The sequence below is a fragment of the Zea mays genome, chromosome 5 (assembly GCF_902167145.1).
Source record: "Zea mays cultivar B73 chromosome 5, Zm-B73-REFERENCE-NAM-5.0, whole genome shotgun sequence".
In the NCBI taxonomy this organism is placed as follows: domain Eukaryota; kingdom Viridiplantae; phylum Streptophyta; class Magnoliopsida; order Poales; family Poaceae; genus Zea; species Zea mays.
Window position 1 is genome coordinate 138,248,410 of NC_050100.1, and position 13,033 is coordinate 138,261,442.

The window sequence follows — 13,033 nt, forward strand, 5'->3', positions numbered from 1 at the left end:
AATTGCTAATTTCAATTTTGGAACATTAATACCAATAATGAGTGACATTAAAATCATTAAGTTGAGCGGTAGCACAAATTTTGCGCAGCTTAATAATTTTCTAGGTTAAACAAGGAATACATGTAGTAAATCTAGGAAATCCTTAATTAGGTTAACCCATCAAATTATGCAATATATCAAAAAGTAAACATTATTATATGCAATAATTGGGTACAAAAAGAATATACAGAGGGAGAATCCACTTGCCTTGCTCAAATGCGTCCTGCGGTTCGTCCTCAAACAAATTCGGTTCCTCTACCACAAACTCAGCTTCTAATAACGTCATACGCCGCCTTACAAAAAGAAAGCATACACCAATAAATAAACACGCACCATTTCATAAACATACAACATTACACAAATAAATACACATCACACTTATCGCATCTTAAATACGTTATAATCGCGTAAATACTTATTAATTTAATTATAGCTATTATTGTGAGTCCTAAATGGTGAATTTATGGGTGGGTGCAATAAATACAGTTTTAATTAGTATTAATATATTTTAATATCATCAATGAAATTAAATGATTATCATCGTCTTTAATACTAATAAATAAATTAATAGCTTTTATTATTTCTAACTCAAATTATTTAGTATAGCAAAATGAATTTAACATTCTAAAATCCCTATAACTACTAATTGAACTTTTATAACACAAGAGAGGTTATTTTGACATTAACTAATATTTTGCTTACTCTAAAATTTAAGTGCTCAATTTGTGAACATGTTTATTTGACTAGCAAAAATCTATTTTCCATCCTACTAATGATATTTTCTCCTTTCTTTATAAAAAGAAAATGTTAATAAAATAATTAGCTAAATCATTTAGAATTCCTATATTATTCATATGACATGAGTTCTATACCATTTTCTAAATCCATTAAAATGAACCTACGACTATAATTCTCCAATTAGTTTCTAAAGTTTATTGTGACCAAATTTAACTACAAAAACTCCTATCTATTGTTTTTATCACCAACATGTGACTACTAAATCTATGCCATATTTTTCTAATCCAAAAATCAACGCCACGACTAACATGAAATATAATGGTGTACTAACGATCGCATATCTCTACCAAGAATTCCACAACGCACATACACATAAATTGCGAATCACACGTGTTCATATTACAACAAACAAAATATACAACTCATGAATCGAATCAAAAAGTACTTTTATAAAATACACAAAATAATTTGGGTCGTCATCCACCTTGGGTTCGTGCGTGCGACGGAGAGAGTTCTACGGGGTTCGGCCGGGTGGAGAAGAGAAGGGCTCGACCACGAACGGCGGATGGCGATTGCGTGGCTCCGGCGACGAACTGCGGGCTCCGGTGAACTCCGACGACAAACGATAAACTCCGGTGACGAGCAGTGCACTGGAGAGCGAGGAGAGCTAGAGAGATGGGGCGAGCTCGGGTAGGGAAGAATGGAGAGAGAGCTCTGTTGCTCTTTTATAGAGAGCAGGAGGGAGAGAAAGGGTCGGCCAGGCTCTTCAATGGGGCGCAGTCGGACTTCATGACCACCAATGGCGCCAATGGTTACAGGGGAGTAAGGGGGAGGAGAAGAAACGGTTCCATTAAACTCCATTACACACGATGAAGAACGGACGCGGAGCGTTGATGTCACGGTCGGTCGATGCAGCGCGCCGTCGGGTCTGCATCCTTGGGCGCGTGCTTGGCTGTTCGGTTGGGCGCGGGTCGCGGCTGGACTGACGCGATTGTCGCGGTCAGGCTCGGTGTCTCGCGGTTGGAGCGTGGGGTGGGCTCAGCGGGCGCTGGCGGCGCGTCGGGTGCGCACGGGAATGCGCAGGGCACCAGTTCAGTCGCGGCGTCCTGGCGGGTTCGGTGTAGGCGCCTGGGCGGCTCGCCAGCCGGGGTCGCGCGGCTCGGACGCGCTCGGTTGCTGCAGGCGCGGCGCTTGGGGCTCCTGTGCGAGCGAGAGAGAGAAGCGAGGGGAGAGAGAGAATAGGGGAGGGAAGAGAAAGCACAGCAGGGCGGCGGCGACTTGCTTCAGGGAGAAGGCAGGGCGCGCAGGGTGTTAGGGTTTTAGGTAGTTGGGCCCTGGTGGGCCGGTTAGGTTAGGAGATTTTTTGTTTTTTTTCTAATTCCGAAATACATTTTTATATAGCTCAAAAATTCATAAAAAATGCACCAAAACTATTTATAAATAAAATACTTGTTTTTAGACTAATAACTATTATATTATTTAATTATTATATTAATTACTAGGTTTTTTTAAAAAAAGATTGATAACAAACATTCGATAAACAATCAAGCGCATACAAAGAAAATGATCAAAATGCAAATAAACAATTAAACACTTAAAAATTATCCTAATTACCTTAATAACTAAATTCATTATTTTTAGTTGATGGCTTTTGTGATGTTACACATAGAAAGATGGAACAAGCATTGTATAGAATGATATTCTTTATAATCAACAATATCCTGAAACTCCCACCTCAATCCCCCATAAAACTAACCATTTGATCCTTCATATCCTCAACTACCCCACATCATAGCATACCTTTCTGAAGCTCTTGGTAGTATTCCTGTACCGACATGTCTCCCTGATCTAAGCGTTGCAATTTTTTCGAAGATCACGTCTATAAGAAGGGGGAACAAGGCGAGCTCGCATCTCCTCTTTTAACGCATTCCATGTTTGTGGTGCAGCACGTGTGTTAACAAGTTCATTCCACCAAATGATAGCAAAATCTCTAAATTCACTAGTGGCTTGTCTAACCCTATGCTGCTCAGGAACAAGATGGGAATTAAATTTTTGTTCTACCGTCATCTCCCAGTCTAAGTAAGCTTTAGCATCATAAGAACCCATGAATGGTGGAATAGAAAACTTAATCTTAGCAAATGGATCATGGTCTGGTTCAGGATTATGATGACGATGTCTACCAATACCTCCCATACCTTGTCGATTACGTGCGAGGCGTTGTCGCAGCGGTGCATAAACATCGTCATCATCGTCGTCGTCGCCCACAGGAGAGTGAGCTGGGGCTAGAGTTGGTGGTGGGGGACGAGCCTCCAGTACATCCATGCGTGTAACAAGTTCAGCAACTCGTCTATCAAGCTGCTCATAGGATGTCGAGGCAGAGTCCTAGTATTTTTTAAAAGCTTCAGTCATCGCGCGCATCATCTCCTTCAATTCCATTTGAGAGACACACTCATCGTCGTTAAGTTTAGGCCCCTTGTCCTTGTCCATTTGATTCTTTGGTCCTGTCATTGTTAGCATAAAACAGAGTCAAAAAGGCAACAAACAATGTGAACCCTACAATTATCTCTCAGGGTGGTGGTGGAGGTGGTAGTGGAATACAAATTATGAAGCGTCTTACCCCGCTCTTACAACGTTCTTACCAGCACTACAGGTGGCAAACGGTGATTGGTGTGACTGTCCAACGAGCGTGGGTGTGATTGCAAAGGAGTACCTGTTCTGCTCGAGAGAAAATTGGAGCTATGGGAAGGCTGACTAAATATATATATGTGGCACACAAGTCAGTAACAGATAGCAATGCTGAATAAGTGTTTCAACTACTCGTCCTAGTTGCTGTCCTAGAAAATATAATATAACAGTTGGACCAAAGCACAAGAAAGGAGGTACAAGTGTCTAGTGGGAATGGCAATTCTGTAAATAGGGCAGATTTTTCAGCACTAGTAGAAATCAAAGGCACGTTTCAAAAGGAGTACCATCAAAAGAGCTCAAAATATTCTGAATTGTTTACCACTGATCCAAAAACACAAAGGATGGAAGCACACAAAATTTCACTCGAAACAGAGTTGTATTGTGGCCTAGAGAAATTCACAAAGGATCTCGGAAATTCCTGAAAACACTTAAACAAATTTTTTAATTATCTTCCCGATTTTTTTTTTGAATTTTTTGACCGAACCAAACAGGCCGTAGAGAAAAGTTTCGATCACCCCAGTATGGAGTCAGGAATCTTCTGTAAAAATTTGAGCTCAAACAGAGCACCGAGCGAAAAGTTATGCCCGTTTTATGGAAGGTACCTCAAGTTATGGTTTTCAAAGGCACAAATCGGCAGGAACCAAAGCGGAGGCTATGGAGCACAGGGTCAGTTTTAGAGATAGGATTTGTTTTCTGGATATGGTTGGTTTAGATACAGGATCTGTTTTGTGGATATGGTCGGTTTTAGAGATAGGATCTGTTTTGTGGATAGGTTCGGTTGTAGAGATAGGATCTGTTTTGTGGATAGGGTCGGTTGTAGAGATAGGATCTGTTTTGTGGATAGGGTCGGTTGTAGAGATAGGATCTGTTTTGTAGATAGGGTCGGTTTTGTAGGATGGAAGCGATGGACACAATCAAACTGAACCAAAACAAATCTAAACCAGCAACCAAACTCAACTAGAACACAAACTCAGAACTGCGGACTCTAAAACTGAATTGTGCAAAGGCTAAGGCGATGGTTTTAGGTCGGAATAAACTGATCATAATTTTTTTGGCTTTTTGTGGACTATGGGACGAAACAAAACTAATCTAAAGGTAGGATTATACCTCACGGGCAACTTGGAAATCTGATACCAATTGATAGTAGACGCGGCCCGATCTTCCGTGAGATACGATAACTTGATTGAGTGGAGATCTCGACGTTGATGATCCAAGGCTCCAAGCGAACGGTTCCTCGCAATCACTACACCACGGCTCCGTTGGTTATCACCCGTGACACACGAATGACCTCGCCACAAAGGCTTATCCCTGCAAGCGCAATCAAGAATACAAGCAAGAACAGGAAAGAAACGCAACCAAAATTGTATTGATTACGGGATGGGGTCTCACAAACCGATAACGGCGATAATGTTCGATGACAGAATTGATCTAAGCAAAACCCAAACCTAACATGGCGGCGGCTGCTGAATAAATAGAGTATTAGGGCGTGCGTGACCCCTGGACTCGCCCCTAATGGGCTTCGACGCGATACACAGCCCAACGACCCAACAGACGGTGTCGCAGCACCAAAACAGAATCTGAACGCTGACTTGTTTCGACGATTCCCGTTGACTCCGGAAGAATTTTAGGGTGGAACTAGTTGGGTTGGTTAGATAATCTCCTTGTCTTTCCAACCATATCAAGTTCGTCGCAATCAGAGTCTGGATGCATCTTGGGCGTCCATTTTAGTGCAGACTGGTCCTGGAACCCGAGATGGAGCCGCAGCCGAGTCGGACTTGATCCCCTTCCTATTGTGGGCACCCTTGCTGCTCCTCCTCAACACCTAGGCCTTTCCCAAGTCCTTGTTGGTCCTCTCCAAGGTTCCTAATCATCAAAACATCCATGGCCCCAAACGTAAGCTCTGAAACACAATTGACTAGGGTAGAACGTACCTGGAGATTTAGTTGTTGTGCATGTGATCATGTTATCGGTCCATTCATTGTATGTATAGAAGTGATGTCCTCATCACGCGATGGGCGAGCAGGATGAGCAGCGTGTCGCCGAGCTCGTACACGTTGGAGAGGTAGAACACGTGCGCCCAGAAGAAGACGGGCCCCGACGCCTCCGTGGTGCCCCGCGGCGAGAAGCAAAAGGGCCATGCCCACCACGGCGTCGGCGCTGTCGCGACCATCGAGAGCGCGCACCCAGCAGCCATGGTGGCAGAGAGCGTCAGCAGAACCGCGTTGTGGGCGGCGGATGCCGCGTGGAGAGCCGGCAGAGGTAGCGCCGGGAGGCGGGGCAGGACGAGGCAGCGGAGGACGAGCACCGCGGTGAGGTAGCCGCAGATGACGGTGGCCGCGAAGGACACAGTCGCGTCGACCGTGCGGCCTGACTGCCAGTGGAACGAGGCCACGGCCGGGTGCTTCACCAGGAGCTACCGCGCCCGGCTCAGCAGCGACGCGGCCGCCATCGGTCACGCCTCGCTCGCGCCTACCGCTAGAACCGATCTTCTCGGCTGCCTCTCCTGCTCCCTCAGTCCCTCCTCCCTCCCTGTGGAGTGTGGACTGAGTCCTTGTGGCATTCGACGTGCCATGTCTTGCGCATGGTCGAGGCGGTTGGGTTGGGTTTGAATTCTCAAACATAGTAGAGATCAATCATTCAATTAGATGCATTAGGTTGGCATCAATATCCAGTGATCTGAGTAGCTTGTATAAAACCTTTTGCCAACCTAATGATAAAATTGTTTTGAATGATTGATACTCAATATCCAGTGAGCTGCTATAGCACTTATATGCAGTTTCACTCTTTTGATCCAAGAATAAAATTGCGTATATATTCTTGGATCAAAAGAGTGAAACTGCGTATAAGTGCTATAGTAGCTTGTGTAGTTCTCATGAGGGAATTTGACCCGCGGAACATTGTCTTTTATATTTTTGTTCGGCTACAGTCGTTGGTGCCACCATCACACTGCTGGTGTGCAGAAACTCCTCTATTGATTTAATCCTATCTCCATCAGTGATATAAAGGTACAAGTTGAAGTAGAAGACACGGATATGATGCAGCAAGTCAAGTCTGACGATTTTTTATGTCTCGGTTCCTTCTTGTACTGGCGCATATGTGCTCTTCCATTCCTTTCTGATCTTCCTAGAAGATAACAGATCTAATTGGGGATGCTTTCACCATAGCCGAGCTATTCTTTAATCATTGATTATTGTGACCGTAACTTCTGATTTCTCAATTTTCTATCTGAATTTTGAGCTCCTAAAAAACTCTACGAACGACAAGATGTCTAAGGCATAAAAAATGTTTCGTATATTGTAGGGATCATTTCACACTATGTATCGGTGGACCTAGTTGGTATACTACTAGAACAGTGATATGGAGTTCGAATATCTAATATAAAATCAGAAAGAAACACTGTATAGCAAAAGATATCAATGTCGATGTATTCATATAGTCGTCATGCAATTTATGGGTCGTAGTAACACACGGGTATTGTTTAATCACGAATTTTGCCATCACCATTGCACTCACCCCGTTCGTCGTCAAGGCCCTAAGATGTTGGAGGCTCATCAATTTGTGTGCTGTTGTAATGCACGGGCACACACCTAGTGTAATATTAATCATGTTATTATTCATATGTGCTGCATGGAATACAAATATGAATGAATTAATAAGATGCAGTTACTGTCTTCATTCTTTTGTATTCTTATTCACATATTAAATGATGAAGGTATGTCCTTATTGACCTTCGTCTGATGAGCATTATACCCATGTGGAGATAATGCTTCAGAAGACGAAGGTCTGTAATGATTAACAATTGTGTTGCCTTGTTCTTGATCTACAGCATTTGAGAACAAGTGACCAACATTGGCGCCCACCTCCGGTGAACTCACTTCCACGACTGTGACAATGGCTTCACAAGGTAACCAAGTTGTGGCACCTTCGCCTACGAAGCTGGTGCTCCCAATCACAGGCGGCTCAAGTTCTGAACCAGCCAATAAGAAGCAGAAGAAGGAAGCACAAAGAAGGGTAAAGCATGTTGGAGTGCAAGGACCCTTCATCAAGTCCAAGTGGTCTCATATACCAATCACCTTCTCCCAGGAAGACCTTCAGCTCAAGGATTATCCTCACAATGATGCAATGGTTATATCTTGTGTCATCAAGGGGTTCCTGGTTCACAATGTCCTAGTAGACACAGGCAGTGCAACATACATTATCTGTGTGAAAGCTTTTAGGCAAATGCAAGAGCAGGATGAAAAGATACATGATGCAACACACGCCCTCTGTGGCTTCGGAGGAAGGCAGATAGTGGCACTCGGCAAGATAACTATGCCGATCACCTTCGGCTATGTTCACAATATAAGGATAGAGCAGGTTGTCTTTGACATTATTGATATGGAGTATCCCTACAATGCAATCATTGGGCGAGGAACATTAAACGCCTTCAAAGCAATACTTCATCCAGCATATCTGTGCATGAAGATACCATCAGACCAAGGTCCCATAGCTGTGCATGGGAGTCAAGACGCTGCTAGAAGGGCCGAAGGGAATTGGACAGATTCAAAGGCTATCCATAACATAGATGAAGCCGAAGCTCATCAACAGTACAAACATAAAAGAGATAAGGCTGCCTCAGCAGACCAGCCGAAGCCTATGCTTTTATGCAAGGACATAGCCGAGCAGAAGGTGTTGCTGGGGTCACAACTGTCTGATGAACAAGAAAAAAATCTTGTTGAAGTTTTTATTCAACAACAAGGATGTCTTTGTCTGGTCAGCTAATGATCTCTATGGTGTCAACAGAGACATCATCGAGCATTCACTTAATGTAGATCCCGCTATTAGGCCAAGAAGGCAGAAGCTTCGGAAGATGTCCGAAGACAAAGCCAAAGGTGCACGAAACGAAGTCAAAAGGCTTCTGAGTGCCAGAGTAATCAGAGAGGTAACATATTCAGAGTGGCTAACCAATACTGTAATGGCGAAGAAGGCTAATGGAAAGTGAAGAATATGAATTGATTTCACAGATCTTAATAAACCATGTCCGAAGGTTGAGTTCCCTTTACCCAGAATAGACTCTCTGGTGGATGCAGCAGCTACTTCGGAGCTAATGAGTCTATTGGATTGTTATTCAGGCTATCATCAAATTTGGATGAAGAAATAAGATGAACCCAAGACAAGCTTTATAACCCCCAGTGGAACCTACTGTTACCTTCGGATGCCCGAGGGGCTCAAGAACGCTAGAGGAAGCTTCAGCAGAATGACTGCCAAAGTCCTTCACTCCCAAATTGGCAGGAATGTGCTGACATATGTTGATGGTATCATAGTAAAAATCACGAAGCAAGAAAATCACATTGCTGATTTGCAAGAAACATTTGCTAATTTCAGAAGAGCTGGTCTCAAGCTAAATCCAGAAAATGTGTCTTTGGAGTGAAGAAGGGAAAATTTCTTGGTTGTTTGGTATCAACAAAGGGGGTCGAAGCCAATCCAAGTAAGATAGAAGCTATACTTCAGATGGAGCCATCAAAGTCATGAAAAGGTGCCTAGAGGTTAACAGAAAGGCTGGCATCATTGAATAGATTTATTTCAAGATCAGCAGAAAGGAACTTGCCATTCTTCGAAGTGCTGAAGTCAGTTGAAGTCTTCCAGTGGGGACCAATTTAGCAAAAAGCCTTCGAACAACCTTAACCCCACCTTCGTCAGGAACTCCATTGTTGTTGTATGTAGCTGCTTCCCATGCTACGGTCAGTGCAGCGCTGGTACAAGAAAAGCAGGATGGCCAGGCAAAGAAGTGTTATTCATGTTCATGTCAAGATCATTATATTATTTTAATTGGAACATGGAGCTTAATTGAGAAACATGTGCCACCACAAGGGAGGAATGGGACCCCTTGGCTGACTAATTAGGAAAGCTAGTGGAAGACTACCTTACCCAAAAGGGGCAAGGGCAGTAGGGGAGTTGCATGCAGGGAGGTTCTCGGTTTGATTTTGCGGCGATGGCGGTCAGATGAGGGATTCTTGCAATCGCTCTTCCCATAAACTGTAGTGGGTTTTCGGAAGCTAGTGGAACTTTGTAAAGGCATCGTAGTGTTACCCTGCCTCGCTTCCTTGGTAGAGGTGTATGGGATTCATGACCCCTTGGTAGATGGGTAACATGACTTGTGGGTAAAGGGTACAACCTCTGCAGAGTGTAAAACTGGTATACTAGCCGAGCTCACGGTCAAGAGCAGCTCAGGACTCTCGCATGATTAAACTATGGAACTTAAATTCCATAACTCTTGTATGCCTCGATGATCATGATTGTAGGAAGAAAATCCGCCAAATCTTTGATATTATATGTGTGTGCAATCTTCACATGGATATATCATGCACACATGTAGGGGGAATTACTACTACGCCCTTAGTTTTGAATTTGCTTATCTATCTCTCACAAGGGACTTCAAACCAAGACAAGTCACTCAAAAACCACCCTCAAATCCTGTGAGTTTTGAATTTCTTATATATCTGTCACTCGAAACACATGTAGTCGGTCGTAGCTCAATAGTTTGAGCCAGGCACGATGAACACAACATATTATACAGGCTCGGGCCACTTAGATGTGTAATACCCTACATCCTGTGAGTTTCTGGTGGTTGTATTCCTTTAAGTTTGAGGATTATAGGTGGTTGAAGAGGGTAGGAGACGAACACGGTACAAGGGTCTAACATTTTCTTAGGGGTACCCTTCATCCTTATATAGCCGGTTGAAGAGATCACCTCATACAATCTTAGAGCGCGACTTGTATCTACCCACTTCTGCTAGAAGCGTGCTTTCGGGGGCCTTCGTCATTCAAGGGACCTCAAAAACACATTTAACCATTGATCATCAACATGTCCTTAAGTGTCGCAGGAGCTTCGATGCTAGAATACCCTTGGAGCAAGGGCGTAGAGAAAGATGAAGGTGTTAGCTTCATCATGACAACAAGGAAACGAGGACAGAGGATCGACCAAGCCGGGAGAAGGTGTTCATATAATCCTGTGCCAAAGCACTGAAGGCAGAAGACAATATTTGTCACGCCCGGTTTTGGAAGGCAAACCGAATGCGAACCATGTACGTGCCAGGATCAGAAACTCATGTACACAGCGATTACATAATTGGACATCATCACACAATCCTCGAAATAAATAGCGGAAAGGTACTTGATTACATCAAGATGTCCAATACATCCATAGAGTCTATTACATAACCATTGTTCAACATAACTATCAAAGTGCGGAATTACGAAACGTAGAAGCTAAGCCTACACAGGCAGCCGACTGGGGGTTTGCCACTAAGAAAGAACTAGAACTCGTCATATTCCTGGAACTCCTCGAAGTCATCCATGTTGCCAGCATCACCTCCTAAGCATTGGGTACACTGGGGACAACCTGGTGTGGGGTGGTGTGTAAAGCAAGGGTGAGTACACATCAACGTACTCAGCAAATGTCCCGTTTGGCTAAAGTGGACTAGCTATATATGGAGTTGAGGTCAAGCAGTTGCTTTTAGTTGGTCAAGTATTTATTATTATTAGTAGAGCCAAGTTTTAGTAAATAACCCAGTTATTACCCAGAAGTACCTCCTCAAAAGAGGAAATACGAGAGATCAGATTTTATAACATCATTGTTAATCATCAACAGATTAGTATCCAAAGTTCTTCTAATCAAAGAGGATCCCAAGGCTACTCTTAAGCGTTAGCTCGGTTGATATACCAGTTTTTAACACTCTGCAGAGGTTGTACACTTTACCCACAAGTCGTGATCCCTTTCCAGCCTGGGTTGTACAGACCCGATCTTGACTACCACGGTGAATGGCCAGGGATACACTACGTAGCCTTTACAAAGACTCCCCTGGTGCATAGTTGCTCGTTAGGTTTCGACAGTCGTACAAACGCAGTACACCTCCCTAAGGTGGGTGACTAACAAAACCAAATCGAAAGAACCTCTGCACCCCAACCTTAGCAGAGCGAGCACTATACCCCGGCCCCCATTGACGGCCCTCCGACAAAGCCAACTACACCCCCAGGTTCATCTAATTAATCAGCTAAGGGCGTCCCATTCCACCCTCATGGTTGTACTGTTATCCCGCGTGGTCACTCCACGAACAGGTCCTTACGGAGAGGTACTCAGGAAAAAGGCCTGAGCCCCCTAAGGTATCACAAGATCAACCACATAATCAGGATAACAATATCGTATCATAAATGTTCAAATCATGTTCATTGATTAAGTTAGGGCAGTAGCAACATGCTAACCATGATAACCCCAAAAGGTAAACAAGGATAAGTGAATACAGACTAGTCAATCCTTAGGTTTCATAAAGTAATGCGGGACAGTGAATCATAAAGTATGTAGGACATAATGGGTCAGAGGACACTTGCCTTTACCAGGTTGCTGCTCAGGGAGGTCTCCAACAACACACTCAGGAACCTCGGACTGCTCGTTGTCTAAATAAAGCGAGCATGCATTTAATACATTTGGAAAGTACAAATGAACATCACACCAAACATGTACAAACATTGGAACACATCTTAAGAAGACATAATACTACATAAGGGATAATGAATTCAAAGTATAACATAAACTATGGCATACATTAACTTTATTTGAAAATAGATTATTATTTCCCTAAGTGTTATTTACAAGTACATAATCATAGATCAATTTATTTTATTGTGACCTATAATTTATAACAGAGATGAACTCATGTAATACCTATCATTAATTTCACAAGCTTAAACAGGTTTAAATCTTGAAGGTTCTCCTTTATTTATTTATTAAATAAATAAAACATATTGTTGGGGGCCTTCGTCCTCCAAAGGTCCTCAAAAACGTAATTTAACAATGTCTTCCAAGCATGGCTTATGAACAGGTACCTTTGGACTCAGAATAAAAGCATATACGATGAGAAGACCATGATCGTGACGAAGGTTGCCATTGCTCCGAAGCTACACGCAAGGAAGCTTCGGCTCAATCGCAGAAAAAGGAACCGACCTAAAGGGGAAAAGGCTATCTAGTCCTCATAGATTTGTATATGAGTCAATAATAAATGTGAAGGGCATGAATGTAATTTCTCACAGGCTGCGTCCTGTGCCTATAAATAGATGAATAGTACCCACGTACTGTTCACGCTGACTGGTATTTGCTCGTGCGTCACTCTTGTACTTTTATCTTCTGTCAAGCCGAAGGTACTTTTGTAATTCCATATCATTTCTATTTCTCCATAATAATAAAATGAGAACGAATTGATTATGTCATATAATTATTCATGTTATCTCTTATGATTTCATATGTTTCCCCTTTTATCAACATATACTGTGATAATGAAGGTATGTCCTTCATGACCTTCGTCTGAAGATCATTATATCCTAAGGGAAATAATGTTTCGAAGGACGAAGGGCAATAACATTTAATATTTATGTGTTGCCTTGTTCTTAACTCATAGCATTTGAGAACAAGTCCCCAACACATACACCTACATTAGTTCATATTCAATCCTAAAAATTAGAGTGTGCAGACAGTAAATGAAACCATTTTATTTAAACAGAGAATAATTCTATGAACATTTTGCAACTTGAATCACTA

The 13,033-nt window shown here is 42.9% G+C and overlaps 1 pseudogene; it reads right to left on the reverse strand.

Moving 5' to 3' along the window:
• LOC103628481 (elongation of fatty acids protein 3-like) overlaps positions 1 to 5,911 on the reverse strand; it is a 72,537-nt pseudogene extending 66,626 nt beyond the window's left edge.
• Between the last annotated feature and the right edge of the window lie 7,122 nt (positions 5,912 to 13,033).